We start from the raw sequence: 25717 nt of genomic DNA, 5'->3' as shown, positions 1-25717 counted from the left end.
TGACGGGAAGCCATAAATAAAGTACATGGTCATAAATGAGAATATCAGTTTACCCAAAACAATGCTGACTCCCAGAAACAGGATCAGAAATTTGGCCTCTAGAAAATTCAAAGAATCACAGAAATTAGAGAAGAGATAGAGCCATTAAGAAATCTTCCAGTCTTCTTTCCCTGTCCACAGAGGTAAAAACTGTACTACCTGAAACAGTTTATTAAATTGGTTTTTATAGTGGTTTCTAGTCACTGTCCTTTTTGAAGTGTGAACATGGCTGCTATGGGTTAATAGGCAGAAAATTACTAAACAACCAGCCTTCATTACCAACCCTTCCCCCATCCCCTAGAGAAGCAGGCATCCGATTGAAATATTTTTGGCAGGTGAACTAAGGCAAACTATGCCCTGTTCTTTCTCCCTCTGTTCTAATACAGGCTCTTTGATCCAAGACTGCATATTGCAATTATCCCATGTGAAATGCATATTTTATGCTGTTTTGCAGTTTGGGGGTGGGAAAGACACCATTATAACAATTATACGGCCAAATCCCAGGACAATTCTATAAATGTTATCCTTTCATTCTGCATGTAAATACTCGTCTACTTACAGTCAAGACATCCTCTGCTGATTGGCAAACAAAAACTATGCAAATCTCTCTCTTCAAAGCACAAAACAAACTAAGGAATATTAAAATGAATAATTAGAAATTCAATCATCCTTTCTCATCCAGAAGATAGTCCTTGTATTGTCTTTCTGGGGAACTATGTGCAATGGCATAAAATACCAAGAAAAGTACCCAGTGGTATTTGTGACAAATGGCAATTCCTTGCATTTTCTTTGGGCTGTATCATTGTTGGCCAGGGATTGTATATAATCCCGCGCAGGAGGAGGACCACAGCCCTCCAGGAATTAAGAACCCTGGCGGGGGGGGAGGGGGGAGGAAGTGTGATAGGCAAATTCACTCAAGTTGTAACACCTTTAGAGAGGTGCCACCACCGGGAGAGGCTCACATATACTGGGTCAAATGGAATTTTCCAGAGACCGATGGACAAAAAAAAGGACACTGGGATAAACAGCCTTAGTTTAAACTAGCTCACGGCCTTCTTTCTGATGCAGCAAACAGGCAGAATCTTCTGTCCAAGGGACAGATGGAGAACAAGCCTTAGGAAAGGGTTGAAAGGACTCACACCTACCAGAGCCTGAGGATGGAGTTGGGTTGACTTCTTTTAAGCAAGCTTGTAGGTTCTTCTATTGTTTTGAATATGTTTTCTCTTTCACCTTAAGAATAAATGTGCTCACTCAGAAAGAGCTGTGTGGTAACTCATAACTGCAGGCACTTAACCTCTGGAGAGAAAGCAAAGTACAGACCTGGCCCTTTAAGTTGTCTGGCTTGCTGGGGACATCACAGTGTAGACAGGGAACTTGCAGCCTGGGAAATGATCAGATGGGAGAGAGAGGTGGATCTCTCCCCAAGAGAGGTAACAGCTGGGAGCCAGGAGCCTAGAAGTGGGTGCCCTTGGTGGACCACAGAGGGGGAATAAAGGTGCAGTTGTTCTGAACTTTGACAGTATTATCAATCTCAAGGAGTTTGTATTTAGAATGTGAAAGGTGCAATTTATAATTCTAATCGCATCACTGCACATTGGATGAAGAGTGCTATGGATGGGAAAGTGCTACACCTTTCATTAGTTTTATGAGTGTAAACAGTGTACACATACTCCCAGAATGCACTCTGGGTACTTAGGTTGGTAATCCATAAGTAAGAGAATACACTGACAAGACATCAAAGCTTCAAATAAATAAGAAATTTGTTGACATCTTCTGAATTTTGAGGTTTTGACAGAAAAAAAATCACGTAGAAAATGAAGGAGTAATCAATTTATATGTATATATCTACAGAACATAGTGTGTTACTGTATCTTTTAAAATGAAGTAGTAAGTCTTTTAATGTGAAAGCATATTAAGGTTTCTAGAGCTATGGTACACACCTTATATCTGTTTGAACTGAAAATGAACCTACAGACAATTTTACACAGCCAAACTATAGACACTTTTATATAGCCAAGGGGAAACCTCTTGTGGCAAAGACAGCAGTAGAGCTTTGGAGAAGGAGGGAACTAAGCTCAAAAGAAACAAAATTAAAGTGTTCTGAGTTAAGGGGAAGTGTGGCAGAGAAGTTTGGACAAGCAGTGCAGGATAAGTATCCAAAAACAGATATCAGCAGAAGAGGAGTGGAACAGCTCAAAAGAACATGGATTGCAGCAGCGGAAGAGTTTGTGGATGATACAGATTAGGAATGTAAATCTAGTTTAAAAAGTTAACCATTAAAACAAATAAAATTCTATCATTTAAACGGTTAACCGATTAAATGGGGTTGCTCTTGGGGCCAGTCAGCCGGCCGTGGGCTGAGGTCAGGTGGCTGGTGGGTGCTGCATGGCCAGGGCCCGGTGCTGCACGACTGGGGCCCAGCATGCCAGGTTCCAGCCAGTGTGGCATGGCTGGGGTTAACAGTTAATGTTGGTTAACCAGTCAGCCTAATTCATTTAACATTTTACATCCCTAATGCAGATGGGGAAATCTAAGAGAAAGAGAGGAGTGGTGGTGGACTGATGAATTGCAGTTTGCAATCTGAAACAAAAAAATGGTGCATAAAGAAAAAGAAATGAATTGACTGAGTACAATGAAAGCAAATACAAAGCAGCAAAAAGAGAGCTGTGAAGAAGGTCCAAGAGTGCTCTAAATGACCTGTACACTGAGCTTGTACACTACCCAAATCTGGCTGGTAAAAAGGTCTATAACTTTTCCAAAAATGAGACACAAAGGGAAAGAGGATGGTACTGCAACACCATTCGTAAATGATGGCCAAGGGACACTGCTAGTAATACCCAAACAAATGAAGAGAATTGGAAACAATATTTCAAGAATCTCTTAAATGAGGCAAACCCCTTTTGAGTAGAGTTGCAAATCTGTGTTCCTATCATGATGCCTGTGTCCAACATAATTGAGGAAGAGGTGAGAAATGCTGTCGAGAAAATGAAGAGTGGTAAGGCAGTGGAACCTGATGAAGACATGTGGACCTGGTGAGAGTCTTGGGCAAGAGAGACATAGGATGGATGAGCAGAGTGGTTAAATCTGCATGGCAAGACAACAGAAGCCTCGAAGATTGGTACAGGTCTATCTTGGTCCCAATAAAAAGGAAAGCATCCATGAATGCAGAAACTGTTGAGGGATAAAGCTACTGTTTCATGGAATGAAGATACTGAGAATTAAAGATGCATTTAAAATTAAGAGAATGGTGGAACCCCTTCTCAAAACAAGAACACTTCAGCTGTAGAAAAGGACAAGAAACCACAGATGCCCTCTTTGTAATTTGGCAAGTAATAGAGGATCAGCTAGAGTAACAACGAGACAGCTTCTGGGCTTTTACAGACCTTGAAAAGGCATACAATAGAGTGGACAGAAGTATGCTTACACCTGTGCTGAGGAAACATGGAATGTCTGAAGATTTAATAGCTATGGTGAATGAACAATATAGATCACTTAAAACAAGTCCCTTTGAAGAGACAAGGTGGGTGAGGTAATACCTTTTAACCCTGGGACCGATACAGCTACAACATTACAGAATTCCCTTTGAAGTGAAAGCCGGACTGCATTCGGGGTCGGTCCGCAGTCCACTGCTATTTATCATATTGATGGATTATGTCAGCAGGAAAATCCCAATGGGAAAAAGTGCGAAATTACTATATGCAATAAGGGCACCCTCAAAAGAAGATGTAGGGGAAAATGTAAATCAGTGGCATGACCAGCTAAGCAGACATGGGATGAAAATGAACATGACTAAAACTGAGATTATGTGGGTCAGCAGAGGTGCCACGGGGGAAACTGGATATAGATTAATGGAGTACAACTAAACAAGAGTAACCAGTTCAAATACCTTAGCAGCTGGGTTACAGAAGACAATGAGCTTGACCATTAGACACAGTACAGACTGGGAAGCACTGGAAGAGTGTGGAATAACATCTCACTTGTTGCATATAACAACTGATGCTCCCGAGATTGAAATACCAGCTGTATAGAATCATGGTGCACCCCATAACGCTGAATGGTGCAGCAGCCTAGGGATAAAGAGACAGCAGATTTCAAAATGAAAGCATTAGGATGGAAATCAAAATCCATGATGTACTACCAAAAACCAGGAAGCACAACTTTGCTGGCTCAGACACAGCAGAGGATGAATGAAAAGGTGAAGATAGTATGGCAAGAGAGAGTGGAAGGGAAGACTGAGGAAAGCCAAGGAAGCAATTGTTTGTGATCTAAATATTAGGAAGAGAGAGATTTTCCGTTTACAAAAATAGAAATGATACAAAATAGATAAATTGCAAGTTGTAGAAAGCTGGAGAGCAAGTTGATCTACAAGTTTATTACGATAAAAATTTCGTTTTTTGTTTTAATGAGATGTATGCAAGAGATAAATGACAAACCATGCAGCTCATTTCAGTCACCTGGTGTGTAGACACATTTGCTGTAGCAATAAATAAATGAATAAAAAGAGCATGTCACTAAGCTGTCTGTCAGGAACAACTACAGAAGGATCAACTCTTTTCTCTCCAGCGGAGGTCACATCAGTCAGTAGGAATTATTGGCATAATTTTTATGACAGGAAAATAAGCTGACTAGCCAAAATAATGGCTATCTTGTAATGGAATATTTGCTGCAGTGACTACACCAAGAGCGATCTTAAACAATGCCAGACTATTTCTATTTTTAAAAAGCACTGATTTCTGCAAAGAAAACTATTCCATTCTCATTATAATTTTTTCTTTGAATTTGGTACAGCTGTCCCTTCTTTGAAAGATGCATGAAAGTCTTGTAACTTAAAGCACAGGATTTTTGTTTGTTTTACTAAAATGAAAGTCTTGCCTGCAGATGGTATCAGAAGTCACCATTTTTTAAAATACCAAGGCTCTAACAATGTCCTTTTTTGTTCTCTATTCAAATGAGATATAAACCTAAAATTACAGACTGTGGATACAATTCCTATGAAGTTTGGCAGTAAGAGTAAAAGATGGAACAGAGAGTTGTGATGAAGAATGAATAACATCCTCTGTGAAAGCTCTCTCTCACTGTAAAGATTTCCTGTTCTAATGGCTCTTGAATGGAAGACAGGAGTCCTGGGCTCTATTCCCACCCCATACCACTGACGCACTGCATGAACATGGGTGAGTTACTTAACTTTTTGTTCCTCAGTTTACCAGTCTGCAAAACAGATTTAATAGGAGACCTATCTTCCTGTCACAAGACTGATGTGTTTGCAAAAGTACATTGGATACTTAATGGAAATACTATTCTAAATAGATGTGAAGTAGTATTGTTCTAATGCAAGTAGGAATCTTAAGGATCCGTCTTTGCAGGCTGTCACCCTTCATGCTAATTAAAGTGTCATTATAATATGGTTTGTAGGCTGCCTGTCCAGAGACATATTTTAATTAGCTTGTTGGACTATTCTGTGATATAATGATCAAGTTTAAATACTCACAAAACACCACCAAATAACCTGGTTTACATAATAGTTATCTATACTCTCTTATATAATAAAACAGATTGCAAAATTGATTGCTCCCATTAGAAACTCAAAATCCAGAAAACATTAACTAGCTCTAATAGACGGCCATTTAAAAAGAAGAAACGTGACAGGCTACAAACACTAACTAGATGGATGGACAAAATGGTTCCCTGCAACCAAAAGTGTTCTGATATCCTGGGGAAATGTCCAATTATACCACTTCATGAAGATTTTAAATTTTCCTCTGCCTCCAAGAACTTCACGGTAGTGTTGTTATTTCAGTGTTATCTTTTCCTCCATCGTAGGTTAGCCAATATCACACCCACACTGCAATACTTTTAATTTGCATCAGCAATCAGATATTGTACTGCTCAGCAGCTTCTGAAGCAAACTGTCTCAGCTTTCTTTCTAAGGCTTTGTCCCCAAAGAGACTTACAATGACTTATGTTTGAATTGGTTAGTTTTATACAGAAGAAGCAGAAATGATTCAAAGTGTGTGTGTGTGAGAGAGAGAGAGAGAGAGCCCACATGCATGCCACTGCCATTCTTCCTCTATGCCCTCTGTAGTTTCCTCCCTTCTCAGAAATGCACCCCTCTAAGTCATGCCCTGTATGTTAACCTCACCTCAGAAAGGCCCCTCCCCCAATCATGTCTTAAGCCAACAAACCACCTGACATTTATGAGCAGGACAGATATTAGTGGAGGCTGGGGTAAGTGTATAGACACAGGGAATAACATTTGGGAGGGAAGTCAGAGAGGGGACTCAGCTAGCAAACTGTTGGATGCGCATCAGCTAGGTAACTGTGCAGCAGAGCTGGTAGTTCCACTCCTGACACCCTCTACTGGTCAGAGGACTATTTTAAACATTTATACAGGCAGCTCCATCCATATTGGCATGTCACCAGCCAAGTCTGAAATGGTTCAGCCTCAGTCACTCTTTGTCCTGAAAATTCAAGGCCTGTTTGGAATGTTTCTTAGCCATTCTGAAATCCCAGGGAAACATTTTCTTTATGGATGCAAGGTGCATATCAATGGACTAGAAAGGGAACAAACATTGTTGAGAATAGCTCTAAAGGTATTCATGAGATATCTATGGCCAAACAGATTAAGAGCAAAATTGAGGCATTTTTCCAATACATCAAGGAACAAAAAAGGAATGCTAACATTGGATCCATTACTAAGGGGAGGTGATAAAATTGTCAGTAAGGCTGTAGTGAAGGCAGACATGTTCAATAAATAATTTTGTTCTGTATTTGGAATACATCTATCATAGGTACATCATCATCGTATCAATCCTTTAATGGATTTAGCCTTGAAATACCACCATGATGTAGGAAAGTAATATTATCCCTAAGACTAAGACTTGCACAAGGTCACACAGGAAGTCTGTGGTGGAACAAGGACAAAGTTGGTTGGTATAATATACTTCATACAGTGGTGATGAAACCACCTAAGATTCCATTAGAACACTGTGTGGTTGTAGGTCATAAAAGGTAAGTTTATTATATCAACATATTTATCAAACGGACTTTGGTTTTGTCAAAGAATAGTCTGAGTTTGTTTGTCAGGACCTTCTTCCATGAAACCGGACTGATTGGCATGAATCACATTATTGACCTACAATTTTTATTGATTGAAAAATAATGGAATGGAAAATATGGAAATCAATGTCAGGATAACCAATTATAATTACCCAGGTCATCCCATTTATCTTTTGTAAATATTGGCACAATGCTGACTTTCTTCCGAGCCTTTGAAATTTTCACATTTCTCCAAAAAATTATTAAAAGCAATATTGACAGTTCAAAGAGCTCCTTAGACAAACTCTTAAAACACATGAGTGTAAGTTACCTAGACCTGTCAATTTTAAAATGTTTAACTCTTTTAGAGCTGTTTAAGATCCTCTTTTGTTACTTTTGAAACAAAGTATGGAGAATGAGATAAGAGAGGGCACTGACAATCTAGAAATACTTAACTTCAGCAGCTGCTGTTTTATATATTTTCTATTTCAGCTTTCTGCTCCATCTTGTATCCAGAGATTACCAACTCCACTGCTGCTTACCCTTCCACACCCTTAGTCAAACAAGCCCATTCAGAGACAGGAGACTTCTCTAAGTCTCCATGTAGAAATCCTAAATTCTTCTTCTTATATTTCTCAATTTGCTGCTGCTCCCTGGAGAGAGACTCTAGATCCCTCCACTTTTAGACTTCTTGATGTGGCCCCAATCATACTCTGTCTAAAATCTAATTTAAGGTGATTAATAACAAGAGTTTGCTTTTGCCTCCTGTTCTCTATGTGCAGTGCATGAATAACTGAAAGAAAGCATCTCTAATTTCAATTTATTGTTCCCAAATGGATGGCGTTTCCCACCACCACCCAGAAGATGGGAGAATATCACGTCAAGGAGCTGCCCTTTGAATAGCCATAGTATATACATAAAAAGAAAAGGAGTACTTGTGGCACCTTAGAGACTAACCAATTTATTTGAGCATAAGCTTTCGTGAGCTACAGCTCACTTCATCGAATGCATCCGATGAAGTGAGCTGTAGCTCACGAAAGCTTATGCTCAGATAAATTGGTTAGTCTCTAAGGTGCCACAAGTACTCCTTTTCTTTTTGTGAATAGAGAATAACACAGCTGCTTCTCTGAAACCAGTATATACATAAGCTCTTCTACCTTATTTATTTAGTACAGCACAGAGAAAATAACTTAACATTTGTCAAATTAAAAACAAGCTCCCCCATTGCAGCAATTGGGACCTCAGCTGAAGCAAGCATAAAAATAGGATATATCATGAGTTTTTGCCTAAAGCCAAAATTATTACAAATGGCCCTTTCCATAGCTGCTGGGGTTTAAGTAGCAAACACAGACCAAAAATGGCAGAAGGCTTGCTTCTGCTAAAGACATGTTAAATCCCTAGAGACAGATATCCAGTGCATTATTAAAATTGCCCTTGAGTATTTTTTTAAATGATAAATGAGGAGGTTTAATTTATAAATTAAATTATGTGAGGACGGTTGTGATGGAGGCTGCTGAGGAGTCTTTCAATGAAGGTTGTACTGGAGACTAAGCTGTGGTAGTGAAGACTCTGGGAACCTTGGTTTTTTCTATTCTGTTTAAGATGTATTTATTGTATTATGTTAAAGTGAGGGATTATTACAATTATGTAATACACTTACAGCTCGTATAAAAAGTGCAATACATTCGCATGTATTATTCAAGTACACTAAAATACACGCATAGATTCCAAGGCGAGAAGGAACCATTATGGTCATCTAGTCTGAACTCCTGACCATCTAATCTGACCTCTATAACACAGGCCCTAAGTAATTCCGAGAGCATATCTTTTAGAAAAACATCCAATCTTCATTTAAAAATTGCCAGTGGAGAATCCATCACAACCCTTGGTTAATTGTTCCAATGATTAATATTACTCACTGTTAAAAATGTACGCCTTATTTACAGTCTGAATTTGTCTATGTCATAAAAATAAAGGGAAGGGTAAACCCTTTAAAATCCCTCCTGGCCAGAGGGAAAAAATCCTCTCACCTGTAAATGGTTAAGAAGCTAAAGGTAACCTCGCTGGCACGAGACCAAAGCGACCAATGAGGAGACAAGATACTTTCAAAAGCTGGGAGGAGGGAGAAAAACAAAGGGTCTGGGTCTGTCTATATGCTGCTTTTGCCGGGGATAGAACAGGAATGGAGTCTTAGAATTTAGTAAGTAATCTAGAGAGGTATGTGTTAGATTATGATTTCTTTAAAAGGCTGAGAAAATAGCTGTGCTGAATAGAATGGATATTCCTATCTGTGTGTCTTTTTTGTAACTTAAGGTTTTGCCTAGAGGGATTCTCTATGTTTTGAATCTAATTACCCTGTAAGGTATCTACCATCCTGATTTTACAGAGGTGATTCTTTTTTGACTTCTATTAAAAGTCTTCTTGTAAGGAAACTGAATGCTTTTTCATTGTTCTAAGATCCAAGGGTTTGGGTCTGTGGCCACCTATGCAAATTGGTGAGGATTTTTACCAAACCTTCCCCAGGAAGTGGGGTGCAAGGGTTGGGAGGACTTTGGGGGAAAGACGTGTCCAAACTACGTTTTCTCAGGAATCCAGATAAAGTTTGGTGGTGGCAGTGGAAGTCCAAGGGCAAAATAGTTTGTACCTTGGGGAAGTTTTAACCTAAACTGGTAAAAGTAAGCTTAAGAGGTTTTCATGCAGGTCCCCACATCTGTACCCTAGAGTTCAGAGTGGGAAAGGAACCTTGACAGTCTAGCTTCAACTTCTAGCCGTTGGATGGTTTATACCTTTCTCTGCTAGATTGAAGAGCCCATTATTAAGTATTTATTCCCATGTAGGTACTTAGAGACTGTAATCAAGTCACCCCTTTGTTAAGCTAAATAGACTGAGCTCCTTGCATCTATCACTAGAATGCATGTTTTCTAATCCTTTAAATCATTCTTGTGGCTCCTCGCTGAACCTTCTCCAATTTATCAACATCTTTCTTGAATTGTGGACACCAAAACTGGACACAGAATGCGTACGGTATGGATACTTCATACACAGTATGGATAAACCACGACCCCCAAATCTTTTCCAGAGTCACTGCTTCCCAGGATAGAGCCTCCCATCATGTAAGTATGGCCTTCTGCCTTTGTTCCTAGATGTATACATTTAGCCATATTAAAACACACAGTTTGCTTCCACATTACTCTGTATCGGTGACCTATCCTCTTCATTATTTACCATTTCCTCAATTTTTGCATCATCTGCACACTGTCTCTGTGATTATTTTACATTTTCTTCCTGGTCATTAATAAAAATGTCAAGTAGAGCAGGGTCAAGAACTGCAAGACCCCATTTGAAACACACTCTTTCAGTGATGATTCACCGTGTACTATTACATTTTGAGACCTATCAGTTAGCCAGCTTTTAATCCACATCATGTGTGTCATGTTAATTCCTGGCTTCTAATTTATATTCGTTACTTCACCTTTCTTCCATTTGTTATATTTTTTAAATTGTTACTTTATTTTATTTTATTATTTTTATAGCTGCCTTCACTTCCCCTCTAAACCAGATTTTTTTTTTAAACCAGTATGGCTGATGTTTTGAAAAGGCTGACAGCCCCAACTGTAGAGATACAGAAATACATTGTTTCAAACAATGTCAAATGCCTTCTTTGAAAACTATTCGGAGCAAAATTTGTCCCTTGTAAAGAACAGATCTCATTGCTGGACATATACCATAAACCCTCAAAAATTGCAAAACTCTGTTTCAAAGGATAATAAAAAAGCAAACCATTAGTTTATTTTAATCTTCTCCTGAAATACATTGAGTTTTGGAGTGCTGCTTGTTTTCCTCTTTATAGTCTTAAGGAAGCAATGAAAACGTGCCCATGAGAATTCTTCTTTAAACCTAAATTAGATTAGTTCCTGCCACTTACAGCAGCTACCTGTGCCAAAATTCTATGCATAGGCTTTTTGTAAGACAAGAAATAATATTCCAAAAACTTTCCTTCAGGAGTTCAGGATGGATTTGAAAGATCCAGACTCTAAGATGTAATGCCAATGTTTTACCCATGCTTCCACCTAACTCCTAGATGGCATTTTTATAACTTTCAATTATATAGTAACAAAAGATAATCTAGTTCCTTTTTCAGGAAGCAAGCCAAGAATACCAAAGATGCCTTTAATTCTCCCTACAGAGTGGTATGATTCACAATTTCAAGTACTTTGATAACTAGGTTGGGATAAGAATTAAACAACTTAATGTGGGCCATCAAGATATACTACAAACATCACTGATAAATCTATCATTTAAACTGAGAAGCCATAAAAAGAATTGGCAATACTACAACAGTACCAATTGCATTGACTGACAGAAAACAGATTTGGGAGCAACCCTAAATTCATACACCATTCCTAAGGCTACCTGAAGAGCAAGACCAAAAGGTCTTTGGGGCAGGGACACCTGTTCGTTTGGTATTTATAAAATGCCTATCACAATGGGATCTATCACTGGGGCTCTTTTGAAGAGAGGACACGTATTTCCACAAAAGAGTGTCGAGCTTCCTGCCAGCTGATTACTGAAATAACATTTAAACAAGCTTTCTAGGGAAGACAGCACAATAGCTGCTTTCTGTTCAACCAGTTGGTATATCACTACATGTTGTGATTCCATAAGATCTGATAGGCTAGCTACTTAGCCTTGGTTGCAAGACCTCTATTTAGCAACTAGCTGTTGATGAAATGGTACTGATGATTCACAGAAAGTATCACACTTCCCTTGGCGCTGAACCACTGCCCTATCATGGTGTAGGGGACAATTTGCTGCTGGGAATGCTTTTTTACAGGTATGGCATGAAACAGAAATTGTGAACGTGGCAGATGCTGGCCAACCAATCCAGTCTTTATTGTAATGGATGTATTTGTTGTTGTACAGGGTTTTTTAAAATGTGTGTCTAATTGTGATTAGGTATGGTCAATGAAGAACTTTCCAACACAGATTACACCCATGAGAGGAGGCAAGTGAAAAGCTGAGCCTAATTAAGACCCTGTCTTACAAGGGAAAACCAACAAGGTACCCAGAATAAGAAGCATCTTTTTCATAATTCAGTGTCCACCTGCCAAAAGCAATAGAACAATCTATAAATGAAAACACCCAAAACAGACTAGATGCAGAATAAGCTCTTTTGAAAATTGTCTCACTAATCTATTCTTGAAATACCTGTTGGTTTTTTGAGCATTTTGTAACTGAATGCCTTAAATTCACACTCACTATTTTGAATATTCAACTCTAAAGTTATTAGTGGTATTCTTTATTTTAAATATTCTCCTCCACCAGCTCTAAACACTATGATCCTGGCTGATTCTGCTAAATGCAATTTTCATTTCATGGATGGACTCCTTCAACATGAGAAGACAAATCAAACATGTTTATTAAGAACTCAACTTCCTCTTGATACCATTGCCTGTTAGAATACTAGGTTTGTCCTCATTGTGTTTCCAGGCTCTGTTAATTAAAACACAGATTAAAATCAGGCCATATACTTTTTCAAATTTGCTACAAGCAAATTAGGAGCAGACTCCATACCTAACTCAAAGAAAACCAGAGAGCACGCAGATTATTGCTCATCTTAGACTATACCCTCCTTTTCACTTCATTTTATTTCAGTACAGGGGGGTTGCAAGTTACACTGGGCAAAGGTCTGGGGCTTGCTATAGTAAGACATGGACCAGTGCCAGAAATACAGGAGGTCAGACTAGAAGATCTAACCTGAAACTCTAAACCATGGGACTAATCGTGAAGTGAATAGGAGTGAAATCAGGAAGGCCAAATCACACCTGGAGTTGTCGCTAGCAAGAGATGTTAAGAGTAACAAGAAGGGTTTCTTCAGGTATGTTAGCAACAAGAAGGAAGTCAAGGAAAGTGTGGGGCCCTTACTGAATGAGGGAGGCAACCTAGTGACAGAGGATATGGAAAATGCTTTTTTTGCCTCTGTCTTCACAAACAAGGTCAGCTCCCAGACTGCTGCACTGGGCAGCACAGCCTGGGGAGGAGGTGACCAGCCCTCTGTGAAGAAAGAAGTGGTTAGGGATTATTTAGAAAAGCTGGACGAGCACAAGTGTATGGGGCCAGATGCGCTGCATCCAAGGAGTTGGCAGATGTGATTGCAGAGCCATTGGCCATTATCTTTGAAAACTCATGGCGATCGGGGGAGTCCCAGATGACTGGAAAAAGGCTAATGTAGTGCCCATCTTTAAAAAAGGGAAGGAGGAGGATCCGGGGAACTACAGGCCAGTCAGCCTCACCTAAGTCCCTGGAAAAATCATGGTGCAGGTCCTCAAGGAATCAATTCTGAAGCACTTAGAGGAGAGGAAAGTGATCAGGACCAGTCAGCATGGATTCACCGAGGGCAAGTCATGCCTGACTAATCTAATTGCCTTCTGTGGCGAGATAACTGGCTCTGTGGATGAGGGGAAAGCAGTGGATGTGTTGTTCCTTGACTTTAGCAAAGCTTTTGACACAGTCTCCCACAGTATTCTTGCCAGCAAGTTAAAGAAGCATGGGCTGGATGAATGGACTATTATGTGGATAGAAAGCTGGCTAAATTGTCGGGCTCAACGGGTAGCGATCAATGGCTCCATGTCTAGTTGGCAGCCAGGAACGGGAGGGGAACGGGATTTGTGACTTGAAAGAAGGATTCTTCCTGCGCAGCAAACTTTTATTTGGCATCCATGACAGAGGAGTTCAACATCTAGAAGCTGCAGTACACAAGGAAAAATACTCAGTAATTGCAAAACAGGTGCCCCCTACAATAAAAGCATGCTCTTTATTTTTCCCATTTCTGCTTAGATATGACTGAGCATAACAATTACATTTCTCTAAGATTCAGAATCTATGACAGACAAATCCAGCAAATATTTTCCTAGTGAATTCCAAACTAGTTTTTAGTACACAAAAGTACATACTTTATATAAATACATGGCTTCTATTAAATACTGTACCAAGAGAGGTGCATTGGCTACTGCCTGCCTGACACAAATAAATACCATCTCTATTATTTCTCTATGAAAACCAGTGTTTAAAGCAGCTAACAAGTATCCCAGGTCATATTTTTCCAAGTATAATCAAGAAAGAATAGTAGTTTTTGTGGATATTTTCCCTTAGCAAACATTTCTTTAGTGTCCTATACCTTTACTTTAGAAGCTTCTGATATCAGGAACTTTACAAGTGCAGACCACAGCAATTCACCTATTACATTAAATTTTAGGACCTTCTGCTAACCCCAATCTGCACACACAACTCTCCTTGACATCAATGGTCCTTAAGGTTAGTTAAAAAATATTCTGACTGCACTCAATCATATACTAGAGATTAAGGCGCTCTCCTTAAGGGCCTGATTCTGATCTCACATCATTCCAAGCTCCAAGAAATTAGATAAAAGTTTGTGTTTTGGCTCCTAGCTGAATAAATGTTTAACATGCTATTTTATAGGAAGAGATACTCCTTCCTGACCACATACTGTAATGGTAGTCTTGGAGCTCTACTCTGGGTGTGGGAGGGCAGTGCGTGAGAGAGAGAGATGCCAAATGGTCATATTTACTCTCCACCAAGAGGTCCTCCAGCAATTTTTTTTAAAACACATGATAAAGCAGCATGAACAGAACAACAACAAAAACCCCACACTGCACATGACAATTTTTTTTTCAAATTACAGCTACTTAAATTGCAGGACATCTGCATGACCAGATTTTCAGAGACGTGAGGTACCTTCAGCTCCTATCAGTGGGATTTCTGGGTGCTCAGTACTTCTGAGAATCAGGACATCAATGTTTAAAAACCATTTTCAACAGCTTCTAAATTCATTTCATGACATGAGAGGCTAATTCCAACTATCTAGTATACCTTAGGCCTTTTTAACTTCTAACCTAGGATACAGCTGAGGCTTTTTCCTTCTGTTTTCCAGATCAGTTTCATAGAACTGGTCCATCTGTTTTCACAGAGTTTATAGGCTTCAGAAATCAGTTATGTTAATATTTTATTTTAAATACATGAATAAAGATCATAAAACTAAAAATGAGAAATTAATTGCAATCAAGAAATATACATATAGTAAACAGACTTTCAAAACCTAAAATAATCTTGTAGCAAGTGCCACAACCATAATGACATTTTACATTTTTCTAATATTTTTCACAAAAACATTTTAAAATAAAGGAAAACAAAATGATATTTTGTCCCATGACATTCCAAAATTAATTGGTTTAAAAAAAAAAATCAGAAAAGCAGGCACTTTCTGGAGTCTTTTAAAAGACAATAAACTTTAAAGTGCAGTTCCATCCTGAAACTGCAAAATGTGATTGTGGGTGCCATATTTCTTGCTGTCTCTCAATTACTTCCAGATCAAATGTGCTAAATTACAAATAAAGAGGATTTTTCCCTCACTGCCAGCCCTCTAATCTCAACTGAGAGCTCAGAATCAAACCAACATCTTGTATTTTCATGCACCACTGTGAGCCCCCCGGCCACACACACACACAAAAAGTTCTGCAGTCCAGGTTACACCGTCAGTAACTCTAGTGACGGGTTTGCTAAGGTACAAGAAAAAGGACCTTAATAAAGGTGTAGCTGGTAAATATACTAAAACATTCCACAAAGCATATTCTGTAGATGTGCAAGGAAGAGCAGAATTCAGCTCACTCTGTCTTAGCTGAGTTGATTTACAATGGTAACAGGAGAAAAAGTTTACATTTTGTTACCAATGTCTGCTGATCAACTCTGGATGCAGAGGGAGCAGATAGATTGGATATGACATGAGTCTGGGCCAGGCAGGGAGGAGACCTATTAAGTAAAAATATGGCATATTTAAACAGTCACTTTGTAGAGAACACCTGCAATTTAAAGGAAAATGGCCAACTTAAAAAAATAAAAATTGCACTCTGTCCACAAATAATTTACCTATTATTGTTCTCTATAAGTAATTGCTAAGATTACTGTAAGCAAAAAAAAAATAGAGAAAATAATTCAGTATATCATTTGTTTACTCTGTGCATTTGATAGCACTTCGTATACAGAGAGCATTACTATTTCCACCCTACTCTGGACAGTAAATCAGTTCCTCCTTCTACATGAGCAAAGCAAGAGGAGAGAGTGAAAATAAAAGGTCACTTTAAAAACAACAAAAATCAGCACCAGGACTCAAGGTCAGGTGTAGGACATCATGTTATTTTAGTTAGTTTTTAAAAATAGACCAGGTTGTAAGTTGATAATGTTCCTTAAGTAGTATAAAAGAATTTAAGACACTAGGCAATAATATTAACCCATACTGTCCAGAATAGATGTGTTAAGGTGTAAGTTGAGTCTTAACCTGCTTCACAGAGTGTCCTAAGAAAAACTTTCTTTGGCTGATTGACAAAAAAAATGCTCTACATTGAAAAACATTTCCAGATTCATACTCCTAGTACCTTTTTAGCAAAGCTTTCAAAGTCTGGAAATACTTTATACTATCTCCTTTAGCCTGGGATGTCATTATGTTGCTTTTATGGTATCTTGGTTTCAGAGTAACAGCCGTGTTAGTCTGTATTCGCAAAAAGAAAATGTGTACTTGTGGCACCTTAGAGACTAACCAATTTATTTGAGCATAAGCTTTCGTGAGCTACAGCTCACTTCACTTCTTGGGAATCCTAACAACCTGAACTCTTCTGCTGCATCCCATGGTTTGATCAGGAAGCATTTTTCAGAAGCATAGCACCAGTTTCTTCTCTGCATTCTGTGCTTCCCACCTGCTCATATTTACTACTTTACTGCTTACACACACACACACACAAAACAAGCTTCATGACTCTACATGAAGGAAAAGCAGCTGTCTTTGTCAGATATGTAAAATAACAAAAAACGTCACCCAGCTTGTGTCCACTGAACTACATACAGTCCTGTTTTACAAGTGCATACATATCCTCACATGTTTCAGAGTAACAGCCGTGTTAGTCTGTAGTCGCAAAAAGAAAAGGAGTACTTGGTTAGTCTCTAAGGTGCCACAAGTACTTCATATCCTCACATAACATCTAGAGAATGTAAAGCACAAATGGTTCTGAGCTGGAAAGTTTGGTTCAAGATCCAAATTTCCCCAAAATTCAAGGTGTTCACATCCTGAATATTGGTCCAGGATAATTTCTGATGCACAAAATTAAAATATGAATGGACAATAGAATTTTCCTTATAATTGATGCGGTACTTTTGTTTGTTGAAAAAGGAAGAACAAGATGCCATAAAATAGATTATATTAAAGAAAGCTGTTTGTGCCTAGCATATCCTGTATTCTTAGAGAGACATGGTTTTAAAAAGTTAATTCTTGTAAAAAATACAAAATCTTTAAAACAAGGTTAGAAAGACCAATGGCAACCAGGTCACTCAAGTTAGAATGATCTAGAAGCAGCTTTAAAATTGTTTTACACACATTTTTCAGAACTTCGGAATTCCCTGGTTTAGCCCCATTTCTCTCTTTCCCAGTTTTTTCCTTATCCCCTTACACACATTTCAATATCCACTACCTAAAACCAGAAACAAACAAAGTGAACTAGCCCTTGATTGAACACTGCTCTTCTGGAAAGAGTTTATAAAAAGAAAAATATATAGTTAGCACAGAGCTTGGTGAATCCTATGCTTATTATAGCAGCACTTAGGAAGAGGAAGTTTTAAAATATTGGTTGTTTATACCATACTAGCTCCCAAAACCTACTGAGACTCCAAAAGAAATAAAATGCTGAAGAGGAATCATAGTTATGCTAAATATCTCTGCTCTGGCTCATGGTGACCATCCATCGCATACTTCGAGGGACATCTCTTATTTTGTGCCTAACATCCCATGACTCACATCCAGTAAGGAGCTACCTAGAAGCATTTGTCTACATAAAAATTAAGGCCAAACTTTTCAAACCTAGGTGCCTAAACCTATATTTAGGTTCTTAAATAAAAGCAGCCCGATATTCAGGGGTATTAACTATTTTCAATCAGCTCTGTGGTGGCTCAGCATCTATGATAATCAGGCTATTTTTATTTGGGAGACTAACCACGGGTTTAGGAGCTTAGCTTTGGGCTTGACAATGTTTGCCTCAGCTTTCAAGCAAATGTTATGCAAGGCTAATATCCTGTGATCTAAAGGTATGATTTTATACCATAAATAACATATTGTATGTCGTATCTTAAAATACGCCGTCCCCCATATCTTCTCAAACAATTCTTCTTTATTCCCTGAAAACATAAGTGGGTGCACTTGCTGTGCTGCTATGTAATGAATGTATAAAACCAAACCAAACTAAGTACCAATCAGAATTAACATTTATTTATTGACATCTAAAGAGAAATTCAAAAGAATGGACCAAAGAAACCCGTAGTTGTTTTTACATATTGAAAGAGAGGTATAAAAACTGGTTACAATATGGGACATAGTGGTGGAACCCTCTTCTTCATATTTCACTTTACAATCTCCTTTTTCCTGAATTGAAAACAGATCCTTCCTCTCAAAACGTCTAATTTGTTTCCTCTCTCTAGAAGCTATTTCTTCTGATATATTAGAACACAGAAAAAAAAATTTCTCCTCTACAACAATAACTGAACTACTGCTAATGTTTCAAAATACCACTTAAATTTGCTTAATGAATAGTAGCTGGCAAATAGATGCCTTACAATATCCATGGCAGTTTGAGCTACTACTAGTGGAAATCTACCCGACCTCATCCTTCAGCAATTCCTCTATTAAATTCTCTCTCAGCAGCAAGTAATGATAAGACTCCAATTAGACACCAATTTGAGATCTCAGTTTCAGTCCCACATACTGTAAATGCTTCAGAAATTGCATGTTGTAACTATACCCTAACGGCGCATTCCCGTTTCTTCCCAATGAAGCCTCCAGTGTCTAATTATCTTGACTAGATGTTTGTCACTACAGCTTTGAAAACCTCTACATTACGCATCACATTTGCAGATGGAGAACCCCAATTGCTGCTGGTCATTGCCCCACACCTATGACAACAGATGCTTGTTCAGGTTAGTATTCAATGCCCAACTCTAATATGCAGGACATTTCAAGCTTCTGAAGTGGCAAACTGAAATCAAGCTTTGTCTAGCCCTAGAAATAACACCCTGTAGTGGGATGGGGGCTTGGCTGGTGAACTTAATGTTTTTCCCAGCACTTTGTTAAATAAACTCTATTCCAGTTTGCAAAATCACTGTGCTCAATCTTTATAAAGAAACATTCTGCATTGTAGATTTGTCATGGTTCAGCACTTTGGCTCAGAATAGGAATGAAATACGAGCACTGAGATGTAAACAACAACTGCACTGTAGCTCTGCTAGATGGCTGTGAGTTATACTTAATCAATATAACAAATAACTTCGCTCCACACAAGAGTTTTGTTCACAATTTAACTATTCAGACATCAGAAAAGCCAAAACTAGATCCCATTCATTGCGTCAGAAAGATCATGCCTGATAATTAACACCTTTTTAAAGAAGCTAGTCTTAGTTTGCTAGAATCATCATTTGTAAATGTATCATTTATAAACGGAAGAAACCCAAAATCTTTTGCAATGTGAACATGCCAACAGACAAACTAAATGCATGCAATATATAGATTATAGCTGAGGGAGTCATAAGGGCTTCCACTAGCAAACCTATCAGTTTCTGGAGAGGAACTTTCTTTTTGATTCATTGCCTTGTTTCCTTGTTTTATATTCATCCTCTTTGTCATCTCTCAGCTCTAGCATGTCGAGACGTCCCCCACTCCTTTTACAGAGATCCATTATTATCATCATCTGCAATTTAATCTGTCACGGAGTTCTTGGGAGTGCAGAACACAATGATTAACAGTTGTTTCTATAGCAATACCATCATCTCAGCCTCATTCCATCCTTTGGAAGAGAAATTAAGACAAGGTCTTGCCCAACCTTGGTGGCTGTCTGGATAAAAGTTAAGAGATCCAAATGCAATTCTGAAAACAGCGGATATCCTAGACTTTTGTATGAACTATTGATGGTACCATTTTCATACACAAATAACTACTCTAACCAATTTCTTTATAAAATGCTTTGAGATTTCATAAACTATCCAAGGCAGGACAATATCACTGGTATATCCAGTAATCCCTATTGTAATCCAAAAAATGATTATACTAATCATGAAAAAACAACTATTTCACTATTCCCTCAGATTAAGATGCTAGAAAACAGTATGATGAATATATTAGACTGTAAACTCACTGGGGCATGAAATACTTATATTTGTGTCCTGTACAGTGCCAATAGAATGCCATTTTAATAATAAATAACCAACAACCACACACCGAACAAAAAATGTGTTTTCAATCGAAGTTGTGCTCAACTTTTTTTTAAACACATAGCTAGCTCATTACTGGCTCCACAGCCTACAAGATACCATTCATCTTTCTTTCATCTTGCATCTGTTTGTTTATTCCTTTGTCTCTGCTTAGGGTGAGTGTTTATTAATTTTTCTATAACAATTAATGGATTGCACTGCTTTCTATAGCAATGAACTGAAGTTTCTTTTGGGGAAAAACCTCCTACAGCCACACAAAAAGTGTGCAATCTCCATCTTTGGAAAATGATATCTGGAGGCAAAGTATGAAGACATTCTTGGGGATGCCATTTCATTTCTCATAATCTCATGTAAACTCTATAAACATGTCTAACCCAAAACATTCCACATACAGAAGCAGCTAGCAAAAATCAACAAAGATACCCCTATCCCACAACATATAACAAAGGTATGTTTAGTGCAGGATCTAAGAGGGAATCGGTAAATGTTACTTCACCCCTTCCTTAACATTCCTTCAATCCTTGTGCATTTTAAAGCAGTTTCAAGTCTGTTCTAAACTGCGTGAAGTTCACACACCCTCAGTAAGATATTCCAGTGCCCAGAGATAGCCGGAGTGCAACAGCTTTGACCACACCTCCTAGCTAGGCCAAGGGCTTTGAGATATGTTGTGTAAGGTTAATTCACTGGTTCACACCAGTCAAATTGTTAGCTGGACCCCTACACATAATGGCCAAGCTTTTGTACCTCTCTATGCATATGGCCAAGAATGTCTTATGATCTCTCCAAAGATAACCATGTTAAAAAAAGAAGTTAAAATGCTCAACTGTGATATCAATGGGGCTCAACAAGGATCACCAGGACCAGTTTTCAAGATTGGAGCCTTAGTTTAATTTCAATGTCTCCCAACACAGACACCTAAATGCCAGGTCTGCAAACTGAACCTGGGATTTCAAATCAGACTTGATCAATTATGGTTTAGTCATCAACATTGGAACAGCAGGGTGTGATTACTGAGGTGTTTCTGGTTAATATTCATTCAAATTTGTTTTCATTCAATAACATGCCTAAACATACATATATAGAATTATATCAAACAGATACAAAGCCATATAGTAGAGATAAGTCTGTTATTTATTTTGAAAAAAATGGTGGTTATTTCCCATTTCCTTGTCCGCTGGTCTGAGCTCTCTTCCTGCTGAGTCTTGCTCCATTGTAATGGGGACTCTGATCAGGTGAAATCTCATACTCCATTGTGGTCCCACTGCATTAACCCAAGCCAACGTGGCTTTTTTAGCCAGCCTGAAGAGCAAAGGAGCTCTAATAACTATTTCATTAAGTCTTAATGTCATTAATGCCAAGGGTACATCACTGGGATATTACAAAAACAACAATTTCCAACACGTCCTTTATTGTGTTGCATCATGTCGTGCTGAAAAGGTTGTATTACTTTGCATGACCGTATTACATGAAAATAGGGAGTGTCTTGTAATTCACATTTATTAAAATGCTTCCCTCTCTTTTTGATATTCTGTCATAAAATCCTGGAGAAATAAAACTCCAAAAGATAATAAAGATCTGGCTTTGTATAAGCATGTTATTTCTGGAAAAAACAGTGTATAATTTGTATAGCTTTAGATCACTATGTTTGGCTAAATTGTATGTTTTAATCTTTATTCCCAAGGGTGAAGGTGCTTATGAAGTTCCTTTGCATTAGATTCATTAGTATTCTGTAGGCCACTGATATAAAACCGTGAGCCTTAATGCTCCTAGTAATAACTTTTCAAAAGAATGCTGTCCCTATAGACCTTTGTTAGCAGTAAAATGTTTTAAAATGTACCTTCTGAGACCAAGGTAGTTCAGCTTGTTTAGAACTCCTTTTCTGCAGGTTTAGATATGGGAAACCTGCTATTTGTGCAGTTTTTTCAAACCACCACACCTTTTTCAACCTAATTTGTCCCATGGGAAAATGTTTCTTTTCTTGTATAAGGTTTTATTCTAGTTTATACAGAGGATGGTCCATAGAAATAATCACTCTTAAATGTGTTTCAAGTATGCTTGCAACCTTTTCATGCTCATTTTCTGCAATCATGTGCAGGGGTGGCCAACTCTCACAATTTTGTCACCAATCTCATGATACTTAGGGTTTTTCTTAAAGCCCCAGCTTCTGGAATCATGGGATTATGTGAGCCTCTTGCATCTAAAAAAAGTAAGTAATCAATCCCTTGTTATTGCAGGGGGGAAAAGCTTGAAAATATGAATCCTAAAGAAGAAGAAGAATAAATAAAATGTCAAATAACATACAGAAATTGTACTCGTTTTTAAAAAGTTTATGATTTTTAAGGCAATAGCACGATGTTTTGGGGCTTGACAATACTGCATTCATTCTATGAACTATAACAGCACTAATATTTACAAAAATGAAGAATGCTCGAAGATATATAGACATGCAAAATGTTTCATGTAAGCAATACTCCTTCTGCAGCAGGCCTTGCTTCCTCTTTGAAGAAACAAGAGCCATACAAGTCTTGCTGTAATTTATTCTATTTTCTATCTCCCTACTAAAATCTTACATCAGGTGGTGACAATCTGCTAGAAGTTTATTTTTAGCTGGCATTGGATATTGTATCTCTAACAATCTTTTTCTCTCTTTATTAAGTATAATATAATATAGTCAGTTCCAGAGATTGTCTCTAGAACTCATTCCTCACATATCTGTCACATAATAGAGAACTTCAGAATCCTGTACTGTGTAATAACAGGAGCAATTACTAAATATTGGTGCAGGTCTGTCAACACACTTAGTGAATTCATCCAGCCCTCTTTACAAACTGACAACTCCTTCCTTTACAGGTTCATTTTAAACACACACTCACTCTCTCTCTCACTCTAGTTTTGTTTATGGCCTTTCAACTAATAATGTGATTTTCTTCTCCAAGCCCAAAGATAAAACTAATTATAGAACTTTGACATTTACATTCTCTGTAATCTTAAACATAGAGAAGAAAGTCTTGAAAACTGAAAAAAATTATTTCAGTAAGATATGAGGAAGATTTTCAAAGACATAAATAGCAGTGAGACAACCAACTCCCTTTGAAAGTCAGTAGGAGCTGAAGACCTAACTGCTCTCTGTGGCTATGAAGTTATCATCCTATGTTTTTTATAGACAAAAATGTCTGCAATAAACAAAGAGGACTTTCATTTTATCATAAATTAGGTGTTCTAATCATCTGCCTTCCTGTGGACCATCACAGCACTCCTTCTCACACTATTCACATGCCCTTAAACATTTTCTCCTGGTTTCTAGTCTAACAGCGAGAGTAATTAACCATTAGAACAGGGGTTCTGAATCCTGGTTCATGGCTTGTTCAGGGTAAGCCCCTGCCGGGCCGTGAGACGCTTTGCATATCTGAGCTTCCGCAGGTACGGCCGCTCGCAGCTCCCACTGGCTGTGGTTCGCTATTCCCGGCCAATGACAGCTGCGGGAAGTGGTGGCCCGGCCTGTGCCACTTCCCGCAGCTCCCACAGGCCGGGAATGGCAAACCATGGCCACTGGGAGCTGCAAGCGGCTGTATCTGAGGACACTCAGGTAAACAAAGTGTCTCACGGCCCGGCAGGGGCTTACCCTGAACAAGCCACAAACCAAGATTCGGACCCCTGAGTTAAGGCTAAGTAAGACTAAGTATTTCCACAGAAGAAGAACTTCATGGGCAGCAGTGGCAAAGGTTTGTTTGTTTGTTTTTTCCTTCTTCAAATACAGGGATGATTTCCCCCCCCCTTAAAAAAAAAAACTGAGCTCTGATTTTCACTTGTCCTGAGGAATCAATTTAATTCCTCTCTAGCAGGGGTCAATAGGCAGCTTTTAACAGGTATCTCCATTTCCAAAACCTCCAACACTAGTATATCAGACACCTTCCCGGCTTTCTGCATCTGCTACAGAAACTAGGACCACATTAGCTAACAATCTGCATCCCCAGTTCTGAAAACTATAGACTGGATTTCCACTGCGCTCCCACTTGATAGTAGAGAAGATGCCCAAAGGGGCCATCTGTTTGTCACTCTGTAGTACGAGTGACAAATGTACCGGGAGAGACTGTAGAGGCTGACCAAGAAAATTAAAACCTAACATATAATATTGATTCCAAATTGAGAACTGGCTAAGAACTGTTCTTTAGTAAATCCACACAAAGGAGAGAAGGTCAAATAAATATGTAAATGTATTTTTTTGTTATTATTGGTTTGTTACTGATTCAGAGGCCTCGGTGCATAAGAGCACTATGGCTAGCTTCATTCTGATAGTGGGCGGTATTCAGCTAAATGGGCTGATCCCCATTTTAGCAAAAGTAAGCAAGAAGACTCCTTCAAGCACCCTCCTGTCATAATGAACAATATGCAGCTCTAAAGTGCATAAAACATTAATCTTGAGATTTCAGAAAAGCCAGAAACTAACTTTTGTCAAATACACTTGTTAAGTGTTCACTAACAATGTTTTGCTTTTACCCTGACTTCTTTCAAATAATCCCAAGAGAAAATCGAGATGATAGGTCTCTCTGAAAAAGCAATTAAAAACAGAAATTGGTGAAAATATATTATTTGATAACATCAAAATCTAATTGAATTGTCCACCAGATTTGAAATGGTTGTCCATGCATTTTTCTTGCATTACCACAGGCACAACAAAGAGTTGTCTGCCAGTCTCTACCACCAAGAAAAAAAAAATTTTCACCCCAGAGTCCTGGACATGTGATGAAGGCACGAGGAAAATCCTTTGGACTGTAATTATATTGCCAGACTATTTGTTCCCTTCTCTTACTCGGAGCATTTACCGGAATCGGAAAGGGCATCCAGCTCCTTCACAATAACCTACAGCGCAAGAAACAGTAGACTACACTAACAATGCCACATAGGATTGAATAACAACGATGTGCACATAAGACTCTGGTGTAAAAATACAGCTTGGAAAATCATCCATTCTGAAAATCCATTAGACAGACATGCAGGGCACACTGAGAGAGCATTTATTTTTTATTTGCACAGCATGCTTTGTTATGCTAGATCTTGTGATTCATGTCATTCTAGGGTCCAGTGCCATTGCTGTAGTTCCAACACTGTGCAAACAATCCCCCAACCCCCCCCCCACATACCCACGATCATAAGCACAAAATTAGCACTCTATATAGAAATGTCAATTGTTGTGAACGTTCATTAGTGTGCAGTTTACAAGTGATAAAAATGGTATTAGGACCATTTGATTTATATTGTTCATCTGACAATATTACTGCATTCCAATGCCCTGAGGCAGCGTGCACAGAACATGTTTTTACCTACA

General features: G+C 38.5%; 1 protein-coding gene across 4 annotated transcripts in view; it reads right to left on the bottom strand.

Annotated features, from left to right (window-relative positions):
• FRMPD4 (FERM and PDZ domain containing 4) overlaps positions 1–25717 on the bottom strand; it is a 436507-nt gene that overhangs the window by 240456 nt on the left and 170334 nt on the right. The window lies entirely within an intron of this gene.

The sequence above is a fragment of the Lepidochelys olivacea genome, assembly GCF_965140295.1.
Source record: "Lepidochelys olivacea isolate rLepOli2 genome assembly, chromosome: 1".
NCBI classification, from domain to species: domain Eukaryota; kingdom Metazoa; phylum Chordata; order Testudines; family Cheloniidae; genus Lepidochelys; species Lepidochelys olivacea.
Note: the sequence above shows the minus strand (reverse complement) of the source record. Positions and strands in the feature narration are given on the sequence as shown.